Here is a 27,682-nt window from a genome sequence, read left to right as displayed (position 1 = left end):
CTAATTGAGTCCATTAAAAGCCAAATGCTGCAAGCCAGTAGACTTCAACCATTGGGACATGGCGGCATTGTCGGCTTCCCCCAAACCACCTGCGTGATCAAAAACTGCTACACTACTTTGCTGCATATGATCCCCCATTCCTACTCACAAAAAAAAGATAAAATCCCAATTTTCATGCAATGCCCAATCCTTGTGGCAATATTAATGAGGAGTTATGCAGAGAGGCCTGCAGGATGAATGAATGAGTAATTGAAAATCGAGATGCACAAGCCCTATGAGCCATATACCTCCTGCCTTTTTCATTTTAACATGTTCAGCTCGTGTTGGTCAAAATTTTGACCATATTCTGACCAATCTAAAATATTTTAATAGATGGTCAAAAATTTTGGTCTAAAATGGGGTCAAATATACTAGTGCCATATCATAGCAAATATTGCAGATACTATGAGAGATGCTTCAAATCTAATACCAAATATATATGCTACTAGAAACAATATGTTTACCTCCATCTCCATACTATTAGGAGGCAAGCAGGCTATTCTTGTTTATTTCATGAGGATAAAAATCAAAATGGACATAAGAAATAATTCACAATAAAAATATAGGGGAAACCCTAAATACCAATACATGGAATACAATTGCTAAGGTATAATGCATATTCTCCTCATGCTTAATCAAAGAGCTCCCACTTTGGAGTGGCAGATGATGTTGAATTAGGAGGTGTGAACTCAAATGTTTCCCACTTTTTTGTCACTACAGGGTGATCCAACAGTGATTTTGGCATTGAATTGCGAACTTTCACAGCATCCAAAGTCTCGATGCACCTCTATATGCTCCTAACCTACATACATTCTCCCATATTTTAAACAATACTCTGAGAGATGATTAATTTAAAATAAACTTCCTACAATAGGAATCAAAAGGGAGACTCTCATAGAGATTTCACCCATTTACACTACTTGCATCAATAACTCAATTGATAAAAATTATTGTAAGCATGAATGACTTCTAAAGCAATAAAATAACATTTAATGGTAAATAAGGTATTCTAAAGATTTTCTGAGGAAGAAAATGTAAAAGACATTATGCATTTCAAAGTGAACAAAAAGAAGCAAAATATACTCCTTATGAAAAAGACCTGCTAGTTTGGTAGGAAAGTAAAAAATTAAAATTGGTTGAGTTCCTAAAGAAGCATGCAAACCACCTACAAAGGAGTGGTTACTGCCTTTATAGTTTAAATAATCATGGTGCAAACTTATAGAAAGAAAAGTTCAATGAACAATATAATATATTTGGAAACACAAGTCAAATTGTGATATTTCTATCATGAGTCAATGAGTTTGACTCAAAAACTACACGGTTAAATCCTAATAGCAATATCACAATTTGACTTGATGTGGAAAATATCTCATACTTATCAAAATAGAAATCTATGAGGCCATTCTTTCATGGACAATAGGACATGGTAATTGATCATCTCACAACCCCTATGAATATTGTCATTAGCAGCCTAAACTTATGCATTATTTTCTAATGTATACAAACTTCATGAAAACTAATAGAGAACATGGTAAAATTTCTAGCAAAGCAAACTGCAAGCTCACAAATGTTTTATAAAACTGATTTCTATAACCTACCTAATAGTGTCATCTATTAATAGTTAACTCATTGTAGAATATGAATTTGAACAGTCTGTAAGTATCTCAAGTAAAAAATCATGCCAACAAAATCTCATTAACCTAAGCATTGACCTAAAATAATAGCAATACTTGCTCATGTTCAGGAGTACAAATTCCATATACCATCAGTACTTATTCCAACAACATTCATGAGTATTCTTTGGCTTAGAGATAGCATAATTCCATGACAATGTTGAGACACTTCTGGGAATGATTGTGTGCCAATTTTTAACCATCAATGTTTTAGATAATACTCCATGATCCATCATCACGATGAAAGAGTGTACAAGGATGCAAAAGATCATGCATCATGATGATCCATCTAAACTCTTTTGCTTTGCTTGGAAAATTTACCATGTTTTCTATTAGTTTTCCTTAAGTTTGTGTACATTAGAAAATAATGCAAAATCTTAGGTTGCTAATGACAATACCCATGGGGGGGTGGGGTTCATGATCAATTACCATGCCCTTTTGTCCATGAAATATTGGTCTCATAGATTTCTCTATTTTTCCAAATATTGTTGATTCTCCTTTTCTTTCTATATGTTTCAACTATGATTACTTAAACTTTAAGGTAGTGACCACTCCTTTGTAGATGGTTTGCATGCTTCTCGAAAAATTGCTTAGATAGTGTCATCTTTTTATAGTTACCTCATTTCAAAATATGAATCTGAATAGTCCATAAGTATCTCAAGTAACAAATCATGCCAAACATAATTCTATTAACCTAAGCATTCACCTAAAAGAACAACAATACTTGCTCACCTTCAGTAGTACAAACTCCAAATACCCATCAGGTAGTTTGTCAAACAACATTAATGATTTTGCATTATCTTAATATTCATGAGTACCCTTTGGCTTAGAGGTAGCAGATTCCACAACCCATGACAATGTAGAGAACTTTATTTCTCATTATATGGAATACCAAGTAAAAAATGAGATTTGCACTAGAAATTACCTGTAGTCTTCTTCGCACTTTGGCATCCCCATCAACTGTAATTCCATCTACCTTTACCAGTTGTCTCATGAGGAGCTTAGTAAGTCTTTTTATATCATTTTCTACTACTTTCTTCCCATTGTTCACTAATCCTTTGAGGACAGACACATGCAAATATCCTCAATGAAAAGTATCATAAGTTACTAAATATAGGTTGTTTGAACTTACTACTTTGCAAACACCATGTACATGTATATTCATGTAAATAAGTAAGAAAATGAAACAAGAAATTGTGAGGGATTAAGGGAAATGAATTTAAAATTTTAATCTCAGTAATCTAGGTATATGTAACACAAAAAATGACAATCAACTGATGCATCAAGCCTTTGACCAACAATAATTAGTATAACTATATTTACACTATTTGATACTCATGCAAAATCAGTTTTTACATCCCATCTTGCACAAAAATGGAAGAATGGAAGACCGCCAAAGTCTTGGGCCTAATTTATGTGGACTTATGTGGTCTAGTGAAGCCACTTAATGTGTCTAAAGTCAAACATTCATTGCTGATTATTGATGTTTTTTTAAAGAAGTTGTGGGCCTACTTCTCAAAATAGAAGAACAGATATTTCTAGCATAATGTCTCATTAGTTGTGTGGATGCAGGAGTTGTAGAAAGAAAGAGAGGTGAATAAATTTCATGAGATGTCAAATTTCCATTCCTAAAATAATGTTAAAATCTTAAAAGTGAAAACTTACAAAATCCAATTAAAAGTTTGACATTTTTAGGGTGCATGTTTTGTAAGAAAAAGAGTCAATTCAAAATGTACATATAAAGCCAGAATGTTTTTCAGTAAGATCTCTAAAATATTTAATACCACTAACATATAAATAAAATAATGGAGTTCTATCCACTAATTTTCTTGTGCTTCTATGTAGTGTTATATGTGTGGAAGCCAAATGTAATTAAATATTTTATAGCTAGTGGAGTATTGTCAAGTGAATTTTTTTGTAGGGATCAACCATGCTATGCAATGATAATGAAATTCGATCACAAACAAATTGAATTTTTCCTTTACATCTCATCCATACCATCTAAAGTAATCCAACTCTAAACTATCAAAACATAGTTCTAAGTTTCTAACTTCTATGTAGTACATTATATGCATAAATTTAGATGCAGTCATTTTTTACTCACGTACCTGCCTGGATAAATCCTATGGAACCATTTCTTCTAGATCCCTTAAACATTGATTCAATGCATCCTTGATCTTTATAAATTTTACAAGGATAGAATCCCTAGTAACTGCCTAAGAAAGCATGCACATATATGTGAACATCACATAACCTGAAAAAATTCAAAACTTCTACACTTATAGAGCATCAGGCTATGAAACTAAATTATATATCCCTTCTACTATTCAAAAATTTATTTTGCAAAGAAAACTATAGAATAGCTCGATGGCTATCCCTCTATGATTCTCTTTTATATTCTTTTTCAAATGCAATTCAACATTTAGCATTCCTTCTAGTGAGATAATTATATTACAAATTGTAGAATTAATTAATTTGGAACCACAATAAAAATAAAATTGCATTGTCTTATATCCCTTGAGTTTCCTCATTAAAACGTACACATAATATTCCTACAACTTTCTATTAATGTGGTTGCAATACAAAAAAATTCTACATGATATCATCCAAATACCTTCCATGTGTGAAATAGCAAGCACTATTATAGTTTTCTTGTTGATGCCTAAAGTTTATCAACAAAAACATTCAATTAGCACAAATGGGACAAGACATAGATCATAATAAATTTTTAATACAATAGGAATGAAAGAAGGATTTGCACCCAGCCTATCAAACTGATGATAGCTAGTAGTTGCTGAAATTGCAATATCTTGCAAGATGTAGATTGTTACTAATGTTTTTAGAGTGGAAAATTATGAGTAAATCAAGAAAACTGTGATTTTCTGGCAATCTCTGACAATTTTTTTTAATTAAAAAATTACGGTTTTTGGACTTCGATAATTATTGCACCAGTTGTTTTTTAATTTTTCCTTAACCTAACCCTGACCAATTTTATTCCCCGAACTTAACACTAACCCAGTTTTTTCCCATTATTTGAAAAAATAAAAACATTTGTCTTGCCAAGTTATTTACAAGAAAGATATTTTCTACTCATATAACTCTAGGCAGTGCCAATGCATCACTTCCCCTAGGCATAGATGAGATTGTGAATATTTGTGGTGGTATTCCTCTAGTTATAGAACTAATTGGGCACAAATTAAAAAAGCACCTTTCCAGTGCCTCTAAAGTTAGGTCTCTCAAGGAATTCTTCATGGAATCCATAGTAGTTGGTGGAGACATTGGACTTGTGGTGGATGAAATATATAGAAGTTTGGACAATCTTTCAAAGGAGGCCTTTTTAGACATTGTTTTCTTTTTTGATAATAGGCCAACAAGAGAAGTCAGTGTGGCCATTAGAAATGCCCACCTTTGGACAACTTAAATTGCTGCTATTTTTAAATATGGCTAAATGTAGGGAATTTTCTTTTTTTGCCACATAACTTTGGATTTCTATCCTCTTTGCAATTTTTTTCTTTAACTAAATGCAAAGAACTAGTTGTATTACCTAAGAGCTTTGGAAATCTATGTGGTTTTAAGCTTCTCAATTTGAGTGACTATTCAAAGTTACAGAGCCTTCCACAATCATTTGGGCAGCTGAGTTGTTTGAAATAATTGTTTATGGATGCATGTGAGCACCTGAATAGTCTTCTTAATAATTTTGGAGAGCTCAAATCATTAAAATTCCACACCATCAAAGGCTACAACAACTTGAAGGAACTCAATGGTGGATTTAGACCCTTAACTTCACTTATGGCATTAAGAGCATCAGATTGTGAATCATTGGACGAAGAGGTAGTGGACATCATATTTGAGATAAAAAATTTACTATTTCTAGAAATGGATGGATCACAGTCACTAATTCAGAGGTAGGAAGAAATAGGACAAAGCTACGCTTTGATTGTCTCTGGCACTGGGGTGAGTATAAAGATAAGTTTCTAATGGTTTGACTTGAACAACACAATCTAATTTTTGGATTGTTTAGGATCAGATGAACCATCTAATCTATCATATTTCCACAAATCCATTAATAAGTGAAGCAAGTTTCTGGATTAGACTATGTGAATAATATTTACATCAATTTTTTGAATCACACTACATGATCCATTGTCAGGATGCAAGAAAATAAAGGAGGATCCATTGTCAGGATGCACAACATCCTAATGATGGATCCTCCCTTGTGTTCATTGTCAAGATGCAAGAACACAAAGGAGGATTAATCATCAGGATGCAAGACACAAGAACACAAAGGAGGATCCATCATCAAGATGCAAGACAACCTGATGATGGATCCTCCTTTGTGTTCTTTCATCCTAATGATGGATCACATAGTGTGGTTATTTCTCCTTTGTGTTCTTGCATCCTGATGATGGATCCTCCTTTGTTTTCTTGCATCCTGATGATGGATCACATAGTGTGATTTGAATGTTGATGTAAAAATCATTCAAAATAGCTAATATAAAAACTTGCTTCACATGAAACAATCTAATCCAAAAACTTGCTTCACGTGAACCCTCTAAACAAGTCAATGCTTATAGTGTGTCATTTAAACTTGACTGGAGCTGATGTTAGGAAAATATTTCATTTTTTTGTTTAGTGAAATCTTGATTGTTGAAGAGCTTAGCTTGGAAAACATTCTTTGCAGTTATATTTGTTATTCTTATCTTCTAGCCTTGTATGTCTCAGATTGATGATGAGTTCCTACAAACTGTTGAGCATACACTATTTCATGGTGGAAGCAAATTTGTAGGTGTGGAGGGTGCTAATGGACAATTGGTAGACTGGCCTTGGTCTTATTTTGCAAAGAAAGAAGTGGAAGTGAGTGTGTTGATGACAATGTGCAATCTTTCTTTAGATTGCAACAAGCATGTTCTACAAGTAGTGAGGAAGGAACTAGAAAGGAGGATGGAGGAAAACCATGGTAGGAAAAAGTTTCAGATAGTGTATGTAGAGGCAAGGGATTCATTAGACAAGAGTGAAGAGTGTATCCACCAAACTCTTTGGAAGCTTCTACCCAATTGCAGTTGTGCTTGCATGCCAAAAAATAGTAGAAAAAGACAACTATTTTCATTTTCTCTCTATAGTCTACTTGAACCTGAGTCGAGGTATGCAATATAGTCTTTACATACATGTACTTTTCAATTAAGAGTTTGAATACAAATGGACTAGAAATAGGTGGAATTTCAAAGGTAATGTTTTCCAAATGATTACAAAGAGATGTTGAGAGATTAGGGAGGGGAGTTTGAGAGACTCTTCTCTACAATTGTACGCTTTTGCAAAGTGGAATAGTGATTTGAGACTAACACTAGTACAAATAACACTATCACCTACTTTTACACATGATTTTCCATAAGAAATTGGAAAACAACCTCAAAAGATGTAGAAAAAATTTGGCAGAGGGTGGAAGAAGTGGATGTACATTGTACTCCTTAGCAAATACAAATGGAACAATTCCCTGAGGGAGTGCTACATGTGTCATTCAAATAAAACATGTTAGAAGACCTAAGAATCCAACTTTGCCTTACAAAAACAACAAAAATAATTAATATGTTGTTAAATAACTTATGGATGATAACAAAATCTTCAATCAGAATAAATTGAGAAGAATTTGGTTGGAATTGGAAATATTTTATTGGTAGAGATGGGCATTGCCTCACACAAGGGCTAGGTTCAAACCTTGGTTGTTTAAGAGTTCCAAATTTCTTAGAAAAGGAAGAGTTTGACCTTAGACATGGTTGAAAGTCTCCCAAGGTCTTATAGTTTCTTGAGTGAAATAAATAAGGATGGTTTCCCATGCCCAGAAAAGAAAAGATAAAGAATCAAGGAAACAAATTTTGAATGGCAATATGAAGATTACATCAATTGCACCAAAAACAACTGAAAAAATTAATAAGAGACCAACTTTCAAAAATAATAAGATAGCCTCCAAGGGGTTCAGCTTTATTGTTTCAAGGAGTTTTCATTGTAGATATCTAAGTTCAAAACCCAAAGGGACATCTAATATAGAACTCTAAGTTGTGATTCATGATAATTTCTAGTTAGATTTGTGATTTTTGGTCTTCCATATGTAGTTTCTAGTGTAGTTGCTTGAAAGAAGCTAGTACTAGTCTCTTGTTGTGCTTGAAATTGTATTGGTCTTATATTGATGCTCATATGAATGGAACATTTGTAGACAATTATAACTATAAAAGAAGATGAAGGTGACTAGTCCAGTCACTCAAAGGAAAAAGAAAAAAAAAGAGTGACTTTGGGAGAGAATAATGAAACTAATATAATTGCAATATGGTGTTATTTAAAAAAAAAAGAGCTTTACAAATGTCAAAAAAGAAAAAGTCACATGCATATATTGAGTACCAAAAATCAAGACAGCCTAGAGATCTCCAGATGGTTGATGAATAAGACTACTATATAAGAACATCTCTACTATCACCCCTTAAATTCTAAGATAGAAAACCTAAAAATCGAGCATCTCTGATTATTGAGAAAAATAATAGCAAATAGATTTAGAGAGAAAAAATGGTTCCTAATTTAAGCTGGTTTTGCCAATAAGTACCACTCAAAAGTTTTGCAGCATTACTAGATGCCTACGTCACAAGGTTTGAAATTCATATAATTCAGAAGAAGTTTTGAAAGGATAAAAATTTGCTGAAATTTGAACTTCATGGATGAAATTTGACATATCCTATGACTTAGCTACATACCTAGACAATAGCAACATGCAATAATACTCCCCTTAGACCAACAAGAATAGAAGTTGTAGCTATTACAGTTGGCCCAGTAAGAAACTTGACTACCATTGCAAATGCTACATTTGAATTCCCACATGCTATGATTCTGGGTTGCAATGCCATGAATAGTCTTGTGACCCAAATAGGAAACTTGAAGCACAATATTAGAGAATCCATTACAATAATGTAAAATTTATTTCTATGTGACAAACTCACTAAAATCTTAATCCAATCTTAGATGTTTACAAGTCTTGGCTAAGCCATGCTCTAGGATATGCAGAATAACTCCTCAAAAAAAGAGATAGAGAAGGATTCAAAACATACCCAAACTGAACATGGCTAGACCAAGACCAGCATCAAACAATATTCTTATTAACTACTCTAGGATGGCAGAAATTTCAACTTTCCATCTGCAAAAATGATTATAAAATCATGAAAATATATCAGAGATGTTTGATATTGATACAAAACAACATAGATTCATTTATTCATACACCTATATGTCATAAGAATCCTTACACACTTTGAAAATTTGTATTCCCTTTCACTTACTCAAAAGAAATTCACATAAAGATGATATTTGATTAACATGGATCCTAATATTCACAAGTATAAGGTCATGTGCTCCATCATAGCAGCCTATAGATTTAATTCTGTTAACTGAAAGAATTCATTGTTTTGTGTACAATCCTCAAAAGTAATATTTTCCCTCGTCCACTTAATCCTATACAAAAGGCCATATGGCAGTAGGGGAGGAGACCCAATAATCGTTAAGGGTCTAATTATTGTGAGGATTTTCTAATAGGTACTCTACAATTATTACTTTTAAAAAGTCTAAAAAAATGATAATATGTGTAGTAATAGCCGATCACATATGTACTAATAGTTGATCATCTTTTAACTTTCTTGGTTCCTAATTCATCCATTTGTGACACAAGTACTATTTTTTAAGTGAGCAACTATTGAGGGGTGAACATAATTGGTTTCATGTGAGTGATGGCACTTTTTGACTGCTTTTCATTCCACGGCCTCTACAGAGAGATCTGTAAATGCCAAAATGTTGAAACCTTAGCTTTAAGCTCTTCAATCACTAAGGAGGTCTACTAAAAAAGTTGGCATAATTTGACTTATGATTTAGGAGATCTAGATGTACAAAGTTAGCTTGGGTGGCTACTGGGTCTCTTCCCCTATAGATAGAACTATATAACATAAACCATAAACAATGGTAACCTTAGAAACAGCAAGAAATTGTTACAAAAATTGTATAGAGCAATAGGTTATGGCTAGAATAATTGTTAATCAATAGTGGGAAACAAAGAACTCTAATATATTCATTACTCACTTCAGAACAATTTGATACAACACAATAGTAGTAGAAGCAAGAAATAAACCTGAAGGTGATGAGAGACCAAGTGAGGCCTATAAGACTGGAATATGTATTAGGATTGCAAATGAGCTTTCTCCACACCATGATAAGAATAAGTCTAGTCATGACATTGGCATGAGGCATATTTGTGAATTTGGAATCGTCGTGGCCTTTAGAATTAAGCTCGGCTATTAAACTAGAACCGAACTCAGAGATGCTTGCAAGGGGAGCAGGAGCTTCCTTGTGATTGATTTCCTCTTGAGCCATTCCTTTGTGTCCAAAACTAAAATGTTCAGGTATATATTCTTCATATGTTTGGCGGGCCTTGTGAAAACCTATATAATCAAATCACCTATCAAGTTGAAGATGTTTCACTCAAATCTATCAACCTTACAATGAAAAAAACTATAGAATGGTTAAGTTTCTACTCACAACCTTATAAGTTTACTAAACTCCATAGGTTAGTTTCAAAATTGGGGATCAAATTTTAGTCCATAACATATCTTGATAATGAAAATATAACTTCTATAAATGTCTCCCCAATTCAAATAAAAAGTTGTGACTACATCATTTTGTGGTACTCAAGAGCTAGCAATAACTATATTACAAAATATGCAAGGGCAGCCTCAAAGTAAAGCTAGCCTCAACACTCTTAAACCAACCCTTCTTAGATAGCTCTTGGACTTATTGATTTAGCTCCTCATTTCCACTTCCCCATCAATTTTTGCCCCTTTGCAATGTGGCTACGAATAAATGCCAATGCCATGACTAACCCCAGCAGTAATCTCAAACCAAGAAACATCAAATTGTGCAACCATTTTTGCCTCTTCACCAAAACTTTAACCAGTTCTTTCAATCTCAATTTTAGTTTCATGGCAAAGTTTAGGGAATCAGTTTTGAATTCAAATGTGAAACAGATGATAAATAAATCATCCCACATTTCATGTATGACAAAAGATGCCCAGAATAAGTTTTCTCCTCCATAATTGCAGATGAAAAGGAAAAGATATGATCCTAATTTATTTAAGGGTTTTGAGTCTTGATAGTCTAACGATAGAGGGTTTTTTCCCATTACAACAATATTCATAATTTTCCACAAAATCCATTTCAAATTTTAGAAAGAGATTCGGCTAGACATGAGATTTTAACTGATAATTTGAAAATGGCAGACTAAGCGAGCATTCTTAATTTGTTAAAATCTGGCTGATTTAACTTAGAAATTTGTTAATTACATGCTTTTAGGGTTTTATTTAAAAACTCTCAGCATCATCAATCCATAAGTCAAAAACTAGGATTTGTAGAGCCAATGCTATGCTCCTTAACTTCATTATCATTACTCTGCAAACTACCTCTGTGTAACAAAGAAAACCATCATCTCTACACTTCCCACTTTTTGGTTCATCCACAATAACCATACACAACAGATTCTCAATTCTTGAGCATCCCTTGGTCATTTTTTTGTACAAGTTTCTCACATAACGCTCTCTCCTACTTGCCCTTTCTGTCTCTAAAATCTTCATCTCAAACAAAACCCTCGCAATTGCATCCTCATAATGTTGGTTTCTAGCCTTGCAAATATCACTACAGGTACTACTCTATAGAACATCTAAAAGTTGTTTGTGCACACAAATCACACAAATATTCCCTAGAAAGGCAAGGTACCTGATCAAGTGCCCAAGAAGACCTTCCACAACATTATTATTAGTTAGGGTAGCCTTGTTTTAGCCTAGCGAATACTTGATGTACTCTTTCACAATGTCGGGTAGTAGGTAACCCAACCCTAAGGAGGTCCCAGTTTCGAGTCCCTCCTAAGAATAGATGACTTCCATGGACTCCATCAAAAACACATGCACAGTGACAGGGTAGTCGTTGGCCACACCAATTCGTAGAAGTGCATCATTTCCCTCCAAAAACTCATGAACATCAACCTCAAACTAGAAATTAGGGTTGGGTTCATCGAAGGTTTGAACCCTACACCACTAAGCAACATTTCCATTCTCAATGGCCTTTGCTTGATTCATTCTCATACTACATTTCCAGCCATCTTGTGGAAAGAAAGTGGTGGCCCAGAGCTCATCTATAGTTGTCCATTTGTCAATCCACTAGCTTGATCTCTTAGATCTCTCACTTTGTTACTGGTTAATGGAAATAGGGGAGTTGACTTGGTCAACAAGAATGGTTGATGTTGCTTGTGCTACCTCATGAAGTGCCTCTTTAGCAAACTCAAAAGCCCTCGCCATGATGGCAGTGTCAACAATAATCCACCACAACTTATCTTCTCCGGTAAGGGAAAACAAATGGTAAAATGCATAGAATTTATCCAGTGCTTCGTCTATCCTATGAACAAACTCCATGGACACCTTATACTCTTCAAGTAGAATCTCAAACTTCACTGGCAAATTGGGTGATGTGATATCTTTTGATGAAAATAGAGGGGCTTTCAATCATTTGACATGCATGATATTGATGGAATATTCAGTGGGATTTTGCAAGGGAAGGCCTTGAATCAACCATACAAAGCCTCTCATTCCCAATTTGATATGTTGTGGCCTGCATTCACAAATTAAAACTTAAACCCTTAACCATCCTCCAGCTCCTTCGCGTACTCAATCAAATGATTTTTCATTTTAAATTTAAAGCCCGTGTTGGTCAAAATTTTGACCAACATGGGTTAGATTTTTAAAAAAGAGAAAAATTTCCTTCTACAATCCAACCAACCTAATCCTTTTTAATTGATGGTCAAAAAATTTGGTAGAAAAATGAGGTCAAATGTAGTAGTGTGTCAACTTGAGACATAATTTTAAAGTGGTTTTGGACTTTATATCAAAAATTTGTAAGAAAATAATTTGTAGGAAATTGAATGTAGTTTCTAAACTACTAGGCCTTGTATGGAGAAAATGATTGGTCAAAAGTTTGGATATTAATGCAGTATTACAAAAATTTCAGGGCGAAAATAAAAAGTAGGTGTATGTTTGACCACCCTAATCAAAATCAAATGATATTTTTTTTAATTTAATTATAGATATAAAAAGTAGACTCATGCTTGGATGTGACACATATTTTTGGGTATTTTCATTCCAAATAAATAATTAAATATAAATTTTCTACTATAACTTTTTGAGAATAAAAAAAAATCCTATATCTAACCAACTTAACTAATTCAAAATTTTACCAAATTAATTTATTTATTTTTCCTTATGCTAGGTGAAGCATAGAATTTGATGCAACTTTTGGATTTCAAAAATGTTATACCATTTGAAAGTTATAGCTTTTTTTCAATTAGATGTCAATTAGCACTTTATAGTCATCTTCATTCAAAATCATCTAATAAATACTTATCAAAATCAGAATTTGATAGCAATTATATCGATAGAATCTTGAGAGTGTTATAAAAAATAATTTTTCATTTCATTGAATTTCAATGAAAATAATATTGTCAAATGACTACTCGAAATCTAAAAGTCGGTGAAACCTTTCTAGAACATGTTTTTTGAGTTGACCAAACACATTTGGTAAATACCAAGACTAATCGGGTACCCAATTTCAAATCAAGTATTTGATACCAAATTGGATACCTAATATGAAATCAGGTACCCAAAAATTGGTGGCTAATTCTTTCAAGCATTCATAGCCCAGCCTAAATTTTTGAAATTTTGGAGGGAAACCACCCAAATTTTGGAGGGAAACCAAAATTTGGGAAGTGTGAGCTTTATTATGATTAACTATTATTATTACATATGATTATTATTATAAATTATTAGTATATATGACTATGATTATTATTGTTATTATTATTATTATATATAGTAATATTATATTATTATTATTTTACATAGTAATATATCTTATTATTATTATTATTATTAAATATAATATAGTAATAAATATAATTATTATTATAACCAAATATAATAGTGGTAATATATATGATAACTCTTATAATATATATGATAACTATTATTATTAAATATATATAGTAATATTATACGATTGTTATTATCATATATAGTAATATATATGATTATTATTATTAAATATAATATAGTAATATATAAGATTATTATTGTTATATAATCTAGTAATATATTATTATTATATTAAAATATACAATATTATATCATTATTATTAAATATAATATTGTCACAAAATGCATCAAAAGGGGTCATACGTTAACCTATGACTCCATTCAACACATTCAAACCAACCAAATGGGTCCCTAGGGTTCCTAGGGCCCCTAGGGACATATGTTGTCATGAAATGTGTTGAAGGGCGTCATAGGTTAACCTATGACCCCTTTCGATGCATTTGAAGTAATCAAATAGGTCCCTAGGGGTCCTAGGGCCCCTAGGGACATATGCTGTCAAGAAATGCATCGAAAGGGGTCATAGGTTAACCTATGACCCCTTTCAATGCATTCAAACCAACCAAATGGGTCCCTAGGGGTCCTAGGGCACCTAGGGACATATGTTGTCATGAAATGCACAAGAAGGGGTCATAGGTTAACCTATGACCCCTTTCAATGAGTTCAAACCAACCAAATGGGTGTGTAGGGGTCCTAGGGCCCTTAGGGACATATGTTGTCATGCAATGCATCGAAAGGACTCATCGGTTAACCTATGACCCCTTTCAATGCATTCAAACCAACCAAATGGGTTCATAGGGGTTGTAAGGCCCCTAGAAATATATGTTGTTATTAAATGCATCAAAAGGGGTCATATGTTATCGTATGACCCCTTTTGATGCATTTGAAACAACCAAATAGGTCTTTGGGGGTCCTAGGGCCCCTAGGGACATATGTTGTCATGAAATGCATCAAAAGGGGTCATAGGTTAATCTATGACCCCTTTCGATGCCCCTAGGGGTCTTAGGGCCCCTAGGGACATATGTTGTCATGAAATGTGTTGAATGGGGTCACACGATATCATATAACCCCTTTCAACGCATTTGAAACAACCAAAGAGGACTCCTAGGGATATATGTTGTCATAAAATGCACCAAAAGGGGTCATAGCTTAACCTATAACCCCTTTCAACATCTCTAGGGCTTCTAGGGTCCCTAGAGACATATGTTGTTATAAAATACATCGAAAGGGGTCATAGGTTATCGTATGACCCCTTTTGACACATTCAAACCAACCAAATAGGTCCCTAGGTGTCCTAGGGCCCCTAGAGAGATATGTTGTCATGAAATGTGTCGAAAGGGGTCATAGGTTATTGTATCACCACTTTTGATGAATTCAAACCATCTAAATTGATCCCTAAGGGTCCTAGGACCCCTACGGACATATGTTGTCATGAAATGCATCGAAAGGGGTCAAAGGTTAACTTATGACCCCTTTCGATGCATTCAAACCAACCAAATGGGTCCCTAGGGGACTTCAAGCCCCTAGGGACATATGATCTCATGAAATGTGTTGAAAAGTGTCATAGATTAACCTATGACCCCTTTTGATGAATTCAAACCAACCAAATTCCTAGGGCCCCTAGGGACATATGTTCTCATGAAATGCACCAAAATAGATTGTAGGTTAACCTATGAGCCCTTTCAACGTATTCAAACCAACCAAATAGGTCCCTAGGGGTCCTAGGGCCCTTAGGGACATATTTTGTCATGAAATGCATTGAAATTGGTCATAGGTTATCGTATGACACCTTTCAACACATTTGAAACAACTAATTGTTGTCATGAAATGCATCAAAAGGGGTCATAGGTTAACCTATGACCTCTTTTGATGTATTTGAACCAAAAAAATAGGTCCCTAGGGATCCTAGGGCCCCTAGGGACATATGTTATCTTGAAATGCATCAAAAGGAGTCATAGATTAACATATGACCCCTTTTGATGCATTCTGTAATGCCCTAAATACTGAATCTTCGATTTGAAGAATTCACACTCAGCTGCATTGGCATAAAGGTGATTGTCTCTTAAACACTACAATACCAATCGCAAATGTTCCTCATGCTCCTTCTAAGACTTAGAATATATCAATATGTCATCAAGAAACACAAATACAAACCTATCCAGATAAGATCAGAATACACCATTCATCAAAATCATGAAAACTGATGGAGCATTAGTCAACCCAAAAGGTACCACTATAAACTCATAATGCCCATAGCAAGTTCAAAAGGCGGTCTTGTGAATATCATCTTCCTTAATGCAAAGTTGGTGGTATCCTGATTTAAGGTCAATCTTGGAGAATACTGTAGCTCCCTTGATCTGATCAAATATATCATCAATCCTAGCTAAAGGATACCTGTTCTTAATAGTCACCTTATTCAACTGTCTATAGTCAATACAAAGGTGCAAAGAACTGTCTTTCTTCTTCACAAAGAGCACTAGAGCTCCCCATGGTGATACACTAGGTTAAATGCTCCCTTTGGTCAAAAGTTCCTCTAGCTGAAGACGTAACTCACCCAATTCCTATGTAGTCATATGATAAGGAGCTTTAGAGATAGGCTCTGCTCTAGAAATCAGATCAATACTAAAATTGATGTCCCTCTTCAGAGGCATGCTTGGAATCTCACTTGGAAAAACATCTGCATACTCCTATAAAATTGAGTGATCTAAAGCCTTCCTCATGGGATCTTCCTCATCAAGATCATTTACCATAATAGAAAATATCTGACATCCCTTACGAAAACTCTGCTTCAATTACATAGCAGAAATCATCTGCAAAGATATAGGCTTTGGTATCCCAACTATCTTCACATCAATCCCTTGGTCATCTTGACACATAATAATCTTCTTCCTGCAATCTATACTAGCTCTATTAGACCCAAGCCAGTCCATACCCAAAACCACATCGTAGGAACCAAGGGGTATGACTCGAAGATCCACTGTAGTAAAAAAGCTTCCTAAGCTAAGCCCACACTTATGAACTACAGAATCTATAGAGACCTTAATGCCTGAGGCTAGTTCTATTTGCCAACCATGATCTTGCTTCACTACATCCAACTTACACTTAAAAACTATAGATGGTGAAATAAATGAATCTGTAGCTCCTGAATCAAACAATACTGAAAGAGATATACCTCAAATAGCACCTATGGTCTCAACCATTGTTCCCTGATGATCTGCCTAATGGTGATCTACTGCTGCAAATACTCTATGAGCTCTACCTACATCTCCAATTGTAGGCTTTGAAACTGTAGGCCTAGGTCCTAAAAACTGAGGTTCTTGCTATGCATAATGTCCAAATTGACCACATGAAAAACATTTTATATTTTTGCCAGATCCTTTACCCATAGGTGGTGCATTTGATTACTGACGGTTGTTCCTGCTAGCAAAAGATTGACTACTCTGAGCTGGCTAATTGGACTGATTTTGTTTATTGCACTGAGCATTGTGGTTGTTCTTGGAGTTAGAACCTTTGGCACCACGTTGACCCTAAGAATTTGATCCCTTCTACTGTTGTGTCTACTAAGACTGCTGCTAATATTGTTTCCCCTTAGAAAAAGAAGGCTTCCTTTTACCACCCAAATTGTAGTTGCCTTTAGATCCTGATGCTGCTACCACTCCTACAAAACCTCCTTGACCAAGGTTGACACTTTTCTCAAGAAGGATAGCTTGACGTACTGCATCCTTGAGATTTTTTGGCTTAAATACCTTGAGACCCCCAATTATACAGTTGTTCAAACCCCTAATAAAGTGTTGTGACAACTGAGCTAAATTTTCACTGAATCCTGAAAAAGACATGAGCTCATAAAATTATGCTCATACTCAGTCACTGACATAGTGTACTACTTGAGATTATGAAATTCATCTGTCCTTTGTTGTTTCCATTCCTCTAGTAGGAATCGTTCACAGAAACTCTTTAAGAATAATTCTCACGTGACACTGCTCATATCGATTCCTAGCTTCTTCTCCTCAATTGTCCACCAAGTGGCCCCAAAATTCTCCAAATTGGTGATCACAAATCTTGCCTTAACATTACAGTCAAAATCCTGTAGGCAAAAAATCTTGTCAAGGGAAATAAGCCACTATTCGGCCACATAACCAGAACCTTGCCCATTGAAAGGCTTGACCTTGGATCTTGAAAGATCCTTCATCTAAGTGGACACAATGGACCTCTATCGATCCGTCTGAGGACTCCTAGACCTGGGTCTATGCTCTTGTTTTGTCTAATGTGCTTTGGGCTAATCTTGAACAAGAGGTAGATGATCAAGAATAGTCTACATCATCTATCTCAAATCAACCTCTTCAAACTTAGCTTGGTCCTCTCTACGGCTCTCTTCCTACTGCCTACTAGTGTGCTCTCCTATGCTCTCTTCATGAGCAGACTCATGGACACTAATAGCTCTGCCACGACCATGACCTCAACCACGGCCTCTACCATAGCCTCTAATAGAAGACCTAGTCCCAGATACCATCCTACAATAGTATAAAGTACTATTACAATTAGAAGACACATGTTTGCAACAATCTAAGTTCAATTTAAGTAAAAAATTTAGTGTTGAAAGCTAAGTGTTGAAGTATGAAAAATATACAAGTAACAGTTCAGGTTCTGTTTCAGTTCACCTAATTTCTAGTTTGAAAAGATACACTTAATAGTTCAAAGTTCTAGTTGTTCCAAAATAATTAGAGCTCCCAATGTAGAAACTCGGGCTCTGATACCAAATGTAATGCTCCACCAAGGGATCCAAAGAATTAACCTAGAATTTCACTAAGTTTGGTAGTATTTTTTTTTTTACATGAAAGTAAATACCACACAATAACGAAAGCAATAGCAATGTCCATCTAAAAGTAAACATAACATACACAACAGATTACATTCTTTAAGGATCCCTTAACGTTGAATTACATCTAAATCAACTAACATTATTGGATCTATCTAACACAACAACCACATGAAATAATAATGACAAGTCCAATGTTTATACATTACATTTCTAAATGCTCAATTATCCACTATACATGTCACAGGGTATGAAAAAGCTTAAAAGAATATACATATGTGGAATAAGGTACATCATCCTATTCTAATCCATGATACATCAAATAAAGTTAATCACAGGATACACTTGATACATCATCATAGAAGATATATACATCCATCATAAAGATCAAACATAATATACTAAGTGCACAATTCCTCCCAATCGTTAATAGCATCATTAGACCATCGTGGATCCTAGTTATCCCTCCATGTGTAACATTCCAAATCATCAAAGAGATCATCAGTATCAACATAGTAGGAATGTCACTCCTAACATATACTACATCATATACAGAAAGTAATCTAACATGCAAATATAAGCATAAGATAACATCATCTAACATATGCTAATCATCAATGAAAGGATACATATCCACCATCATGAAGGATGCATCAGCCATGATGTCTCAATGGGTCTCAAATGATAAGAGTGGAAAAACACTACCACCCAACCGTGTGGAACCTAAGTGGTCCACTCCCACCATGCTGAGGATATAATCTCAAGTCCCAAATAGGCTATCCAAAATCACAAAGCATAAATTGCTATAAGTCCAAGAATCCTAAAAGTATACTAACTCAAAGGTTCCAAACACAAAACTAACATCTAATTCCTAGAGGCACACAAAGACATGTAAGAACCTACTATGCAAGCAGGAAAGTGTCATCGCATATATCGTGTAGAAGTTACTCTAGCAGTTAGCTAAACTCCATGGGTCCCTACTGATCTTCATGCAGCCACTAGTATCCTCTCATACTGACAAGGCATACTATGGAATGCAAGGTCGTAACCATGCATTCTCACTACTCCCATCCTAGTTTGTACAAGCACTTGAGGCATGGGCGAGAACAAAACAATTATCTTTTTAGGTTCATTTAGTTAGTATTAGGTGTGAATATTTTCACTTTTTAAACAACTTACAATGAGTTGCCCTAGTAGCCTCTTAGGACCCTAGCCCCCATTACAAGCCACTTCCTGACACTACAAGAAAATAACCTACCCTAAGCTCATGGAATCATAAATCTCAAAATCATAAAAGATAATCCATAATAAGAACATCAAATATGCATAATAAAAGCATCAAATATCCATGACCAAGCATCCATAGAAAATCATGACCGCAACAGCTCTCTATTGGCAATTAAAGCATCACTGATAATCAAAAGTATCCATTGGTTCTCAATATCCAAAATATATCTCAAATCATACTGATCAAAGACTCCAAAATGGTTGAGTCAAAACATGTCACAACATGACATCATAAATCAACATTTTAGTCCCATCATGGTGACTAGAAAATAAACCAAGGATAATTGATCGATGACTCAAAAATAGTTAAGTCAAGTGTCTCATACATAGAATCTCAACTATAACAATCAGTAATTACAAATATTACATAGAGCATTCCATCACATAACCATGGTTGGGTTAATAAAGATCAAAAATAAGACATCACAATCATAACCCCCAAGCCTCTAGTAGACGTCCTATAACTGGTCAACACTAGTCAACACAAAACTCAAAACAAATAGCATAGAGAAAACACAATACAAACACATGTTTTGGTTTTGCTAAAAAAAATTACATCATTGAATTAAATACAGAGGTCTCAGTTTACGTTTTCAAATTTGGATAATGAATGGAGGAACATTTTGTACGTTTTTCCCAACCCATGTATTGTTTAGATGGATAAAGGTTTTCCTTTATAACTCTAAAAAAATCTATTTTCTAATAATATTTTATTTGTATAAATGTTATATTGAAAACTTCCCCCATCAACTACCAATTAAATTTCATATATTAAATCTTAATAGTTGAACTGTAATATTATAAAATAATTCATCATTATAAAAATGAACCTTTAATTTAAATCATTTATCAATTACATAATAATTTAAATTTATTAATTGTTGGGTGAAGCGACGCGCTCCCTTTCCCACAGGTGGTTAATTATGTGGTGTTCCATGTTCACTAATAGTCATGGCTTTTGGTGCAATGGTAAATGGGCCCTACAAGTGGTATCAAAGCTTGGTTTTGGCCTGGTCATGGGTTCAAATCTCCCTGGTGCCTTCTTGACCCACGTAAGCACCTGGTATGTGCGTCGAGGGGGAGATTGTTGGGTGATGCGACATGCTCCCTTGCCCACAGGTGGTTAATTATGTGGTGTTCCATGTTCACTAATAGTCATGGCTTTTGGTGCAACGGTAAATGGGTATCAATTTTGATGAAGAAATTAGGGCTCTCTTGATTTTGTGTTCTTTACCTGAAAGCTAGAATGGCTTGGTAATGGCTATGAGTGATTCTTTTCCTAGATCTAGTACCCTAAAATATGATGATGTGATCGGTGTTATTTTAAGTGAGGAAACTCGTAGGAAATCCTCGAGTGGATCTACATCAAGAAGTGCTTTAAATGCACAAAGCAGGGGTAGAATGACTGAAAGAGGAAGTAACTGTGGAAATCATGGAAAATCAAGAGGAAAGTCAAAGGGGAAGAGGTCCCAATCGAGAGGACCAAATGATTGCTAGAACTGTGGGACACCAGGGCACAAAAAGAAAGATTGTTGGAATCAAAATAAAAATGAAGGAGATAAATCAGATGGAGACAAGGAGGAAAATGTGGTAAGGAAAAAATCCGAAGAGGATGCTTTGCTTCTATCTTTAGAGAGTGTTGCTGATTCATGGATTTTAGATTCTGGTGCTTCATTTCATGCTACACCTCATAGAGGTTATTTCATTGATTATGTCCAAGGGGATTTTGGGCTTGTTTATTTGGGGGATAATGAACCCTGTTAGATTGTTGGAAAGGGAAAAATTAAGATTAAGTTGCAGAATGGGAATCATTGGCTAATACATGAGGTAAGATATGTTCCAAAACTAAGTAGGAATTTAATTTCACCAGGGCAACTCGGTGATGAGGGTTGTGTAGTTACTTTTAATGATAAAAATTGGAAGGTTTCAAAAGGTTCCCTTGTAGTAGCAAAAGGTGTGAAAGTAGGCACCTTATATCTTTGTACAGGTCATATTTTTCCTTCTACTTTGATTGTTTAGAAGAAAAATGAATGTTCAGGAATAATTGCTGCAGTTGAGCAGGGAGAACAAATAGTTGTTATAGATTCTGATACAGCGTTGTGGCACAATAGACTTGGGCACATGAGTGAGAAAGGTATAAAAGTACTTCATTAAAAGAAATTTTTACCAGGTCTAAAATGTGTGAATATGGATTTTTGTGAAAGTTGTGTGTATGGAAAACAAAAGAGAGTGAGTTTTGTAAAGATAGGGAAGGAAAACAAAAAGGAAAAATTAGAGCCTGTGCATACAGATGTATGGGGACCAGCTCAGGTATCTTCCCTTGGTGGCTCTAATTATTATGTTACATTTATTGATGATGCAACTAGAAAAGTATGGGTTTATTTCCTTAGACAGAAATATGATGTATTTCAAACTTTTAAGAAATGGAAATGCTTGGTTGAAAATGAGACGAGTAAGAAATTAAAATGTCTCAGATCTGATAATGGTGGTGAGTATTGCAGTCATGAATTTGAAGATTATTTCTCCACTAATGATATTCATAGACAAAAAAATTTTCCAAGGACTCCACAGGAAAATGGAGTGGTTGAACGCATGAATAGGACTATAATGGAGCATGCAAGGAGCATGAGGTTGCATGCTGGGTTGCCCTTACACATGTGGGCAAAGGCTGTCAATACTATAGTATATTTTATTAATAGAGGTCCCTCTACTCCTTTGGGCTATGGTATTCCAGAGGAAGCATGGACTGGTAAGAAGGTGAGTTATTCTTTTCTCAAGACCTTCGGTTGTGAAGCTTTTGCTCATATAGACTCTGAAAATAGAACCAAGCTACAAGCAAAATCAAAGAAATGTGTCTTTGTTGGATATGGCATTAATGAATTTGGTTATAGGCTTTGGGATTTTGAAAATCTTAAAATTGTTACAAGTCCGGATGTCATATTCAATGAGAAAGTGTTGTACAAAGATTTGTTGCAGCAACATGAGAAGAAAGAAGATGATTATGTAGTGATGGATGATACTCCAAAAGCTGATGTTCTAGCCATTCCTCATGATATGCAACAACTACAACAACAAATACCACAAACACTAGTAAATGTTAGATGGTCAACAAGGAAAATTAGACCTCCACAAAGTTTTTCTCCCTCTTTGTATTCTATTTTACTTACTGATGCTGGTGAACTTGAAAGTTATGATGAAGCTGTGCAGGTGGATACTAAGATTCAGTGAGAGTCTGCAATGAAAGATGAAATGGACTCTTTGCTGAAAAATAAGACATGGGATTTGTGCAAGTTGCCTGCGGGTAAAAAGGCTTTACAGAATAAGTGGGTTTACAGGTTGAAAGAAGAGGAAGGAGGTAAGAAAAGATTTAAGGCCAGGTTAGTTGTAAAAGGATTTGCAAAGAAAAAGGGAATTGATTTTGATGAGATATTTTCTCCTGTTGTTAAAATGACTTCTATTCGTACTGTTTTAAGTCTTGTGGCTACTGAAGATTTGCATTTAGAGAAGATGGATGTTAAAACAACCTTTCTTCATGGTGATTTGAATGAAGAAATATATATGGCTCAGCCACAAGGTTTTGAAGTCAAAGGTAAGAAGAACTTAGTGTGCAAATTGAAGAAAAGTTTATATGGCTTGAAGCAAGCACCTCGGCAATGGTATCTAAAATTTGATAGTTTTATGCATGAGCATGGATGTAACAGGTGTCATTTAGATTATTGTGTTTATTTTAAGAGGTTGGATGATGATAGCTACATTATTTTATGTCTATATGTTGATGATATGCTTATAGCTGGGTCTAACATGGATCATATTAAGGGGTTAAAATGCCAGTTAGCACATGCATTTTCTATGAAGGATTTGGGGGCAGAAAAACAAATCCTTGGTATGAATATTTGCAGAGATACGAAGAACAGAACATTGACACTATCTCAGGCTGATTATGTTAAGAAGGTGTTGCAACATTTTTGTATGGAGAATGCTAAATCTGTCAGCACACCTTTACCTGGTTATTTGAAATTGACTAAGGAGATGTGTCCCAAGACACAGGAAGAGGAGGATAAGATGTCCAAGGTACCCTATGCTTCAGCTGTAGGAAGTTTGATGTATGCTATGGTATGCACTAAGTCAGATATTGCACATGCAGTGGGAGTCGTTAGTAGGTATATGATTCATCCAAGATTTGAGCATTGGAATGTTGTCAAGTGGATTCTTAGATATTTGAGAGGGACATCCAATAAGTGTTTACACTTTGGGGGCTCTACTACTGATTTAAAGGGCTATGTTGACTCAGATTTGGTAGGGGATATTGATACCAGGTGGAGTACTATAGGTTATGTCTTTACTATTGGTGGGGCAGCCATGAGCTGGGTTTCTAGGTTACAGAAGATTAATGTTTTATCCACTACAGAGGCAGAGTATGTTGCTGCTACAGAGGCAGCCAAGGAGATGATATGGCTTCAGTTCTTCTTGGAAGAATTGGGACATCCTCAGAAGGATAATTATTTTTTTACAGATAGTCAGAGTGTCATTCATCTTGCTAAGAATTCAGCTCTGCATTCTAAGACCAAACACATATAGTTGCGGTACCATTTCATTCGGTCAATTTTGGAGGATGGACAGTTAAAGCTAGAGAAGATACATACCAATGACAATCCAGCAGATATGTTGACAAAGGTTGTAACAAGAGAGAAGTTGAACTCCTCTTCAACTTTGGTTGGTCTTTTAGACTGAACATGAATAAAAGAACAGCAAAGTCCAGGGTGGTTTGATCCAGTGCGAGCCCTATGTGGTAGTTTTATTGCTACAGGATCAGTCTCCAAGTGGGAGATTGTTGTTTAGTGTGGAGCCTGATCAGTCCCCAAGTGGGAGATTGTTAGATTGTTGTGACTGATCAGGAAAGTACTGTACATGGTCGTAGCTGACATGGTAGCCGACATATTATGGCCGACATATGGCCGACATGTTATAACCCTAAAGCAGTTTAATACTTGTATAAAAGGGCTTAGGGTTGGGTATTTTTCATTATGTTGTGATACAAAATTGGTTCTTGCGGCGATATTGAGCTGTAAGGGATTACGGATTGTAATCAAGTTGTAATCACTGGATTTTAATAAGATTAGACTTGTTGTTTGGTGGACGTAGCCCAGGGATTGAGTGAACCATGTTAAATCTTGGTGCCTTGTGTTCATTTCTATGTGTTCTATTATTTTCTGTTATTGGTTATATTTGCATGTAGTTTTTTATTTCTGTCTGTGGTTTATCCTAACATTAATAACATATTTACATATTCACATATATATACATATATATATATATATTTATTTATTTATTTATTTATTTATTTATTTATTTATTTATTTATTTATTTATTTATATATAAATATATATACACATACATATATAAATATATATAAATACTTATTAATATTAACATTTCATAAAAAATAAAATTTAAAATTGAATGTAATGTTCTCTTTATACAAACGTTGCCACATATGAATATAAACTATGGCACGCACGCTAGTACCCTGCGGTTGCAGGGCCTACAGCGACAGTGGTACGTGGTACCTTCTGACATCGCAGTTCCTGTGACCGCAGGTACCCCACTGCAAACAAGCGTGGGTGCACAGAAATTTTGTCCCCACTACACATCATAACTTATACCATTTTGTTTTTTTTTTGTTTTTTTAAATGCATTTCAAATAACATTTTTAAAATGTATTCAATTAATCGCGATGTGATTTTATGAATTCACTCGCTGCGATATATGTCATTCGACTTTTTAAATTAAATATATATATGTACACACACACACACACACACACACACACACACACACACACACATATATATATGTATATATATATATATATATATATGTATATATATATATATATCTATGTATATATATATATATATATCTATGTATATATATATATATCTATGTATATATATATATATATATATCTATATATATATATATATATCTATATATATATATATATATCTATATATATATATATATCTATGTATATATATATATATATATATCTATGTATATATATATATATATATCTATGTATATATATATATATATATATCTATGTATATATATATATATATATGTATATATATATGCAGAGTTTTATCAAGTATCACAGCATATAAATATATATATATATATATATATATATATATATATATATATATATATATATATATATATATATATATATATATATATATATATATATATATATATATATATATATATATATATATATATATATACGTTCGCAGATTTAAAAATATGAAGATGTATATTTTACAATGAACATATACATAATTCATTCAAAGGTTTCAATTTTCAGAATTTTCCTATAAACTATTTGATGTCTAAATTTACTCAATAATTTTCTAATGGATTTGGCTACAACTTAAACCCTAGCCCCGTGTTCTCTTCAGATCTATGCATATAAAGTTTTCTCAAATAAATTTTAACTACCCATATTGAGAAAGCATACAACCAAAATATGAAATTCCTCAAAAAAAATATTGAAGACACAAAGAAGACAGGAAGTGCAAGATGTGGAAATAGCATAAGTAAAATCACAAGAGTCTACTCGAATTATGATGCTAATTCACTTTTTCTCAAAAAACTCACAGAACAAGCTCCTCCATTCTCCAAAGTTCTACTCTCCAAACGCTGTGTCTAAGCTTCTAGGAATGCCTGAATATAAAGGCTCTCAGGAAGCACCTAGAATGTCTCTAGAAACAACTAGAAGGTGTCACCAACTAAGCATGTGCCTTTTCCAACCTTCTAGATGATTCATAACATTGTAGACACTATGTGCTTAATTGGTGCACTAACCCTCGTGTTGTTGACATATGAAAAATGAAAAGGTGTGTTAACTCCTAGGAAAGCTTATAACTCTTATTTAATTTTTAGATAACTTTCATTTTAATTTTTATAACTTTTATTATTATTATTTATTTATTACTTTCTTATTATTTAATAATTATTATTAATTTAATTTCTAATTTTTATTTATTTAATTCTTTTTTCTCAATTAATTCTCATTTAATTAATTATAGTCAAAATATCAAAAATCATGATATTTTATATTAATTTTCTCCAACTAATTAATTTATTAATTAAATCTATTTATTAAGACTTAATTAATAGAAAATTCACCATAGACCTCCAAAATAAAATATAAAAACCCATCATAGAAAAATTCATACAAAATCAGTCTAAAGAGGTAAAAATCATGAAATATGTCATCTGACACATTCGAAAGGTAAAATATCCAGATACTTGTCCTACCTCACTAGGACAAATGGTTTAAGGGTTTGGGATTTAGACTTGAGAATTTATCTCCCTTCTCTTATCATTGAGATAGTATATTAGGGTACGCTTATCCTGGCAATTCAAGGAAGTCGATACCCAGTACCTGCAACTTGCATAAAAACCATGCATGTACATACACTATATATATTACTAAGCTAAACAGGCAATGACAGGAAGTGGTGCATCATGTAGATCCCGACTAGCAGGTGACTACGACTCCCTTCCTTAACCATATCAGAAATGCCATACAATAAGAACAAACATGCACACCATTCACATGCAAGTATGGGGTAAGTATCCATAATAAAACACATGAGATAATAAACCATCATCATCAATAACTGAAAGCAATATAATGATCATCATGCATACATGAAATGTAAGGTCTAAATGATCTCATCATATATCCACTGGATCCATAACATGATGTATGATAGTCTCAAAACAATACCACTAATCCATAAAACTAGTCTAACATAGTCTGATAATGATAACAACAATATGTGCAGAAAGATGTGAATGA

At 34.1% G+C, this 27,682-nt stretch overlaps 1 pseudogene; it reads right to left on the bottom strand.

The window, feature by feature from the left end:
- On the bottom strand, nt 1-25,460 carry LOC149552205 (putative auxin efflux carrier component 1d; annotated as a pseudogene).
- Between the last annotated feature and the right edge of the window lie 2,222 nt (nt 25,461-27,682).

The sequence above is a fragment of the Cupressus sempervirens genome, chromosome 6 (assembly GCF_028749045.1).
Source record: "Cupressus sempervirens isolate cs-2001-9-10 chromosome 6, ASM2874904v1, whole genome shotgun sequence".
Classification (NCBI taxonomy): domain Eukaryota; kingdom Viridiplantae; phylum Streptophyta; class Pinopsida; order Cupressales; family Cupressaceae; genus Cupressus; species Cupressus sempervirens.
Note: the sequence above shows the minus strand (reverse complement) of the source record. Positions and strands in the feature narration are given on the sequence as shown.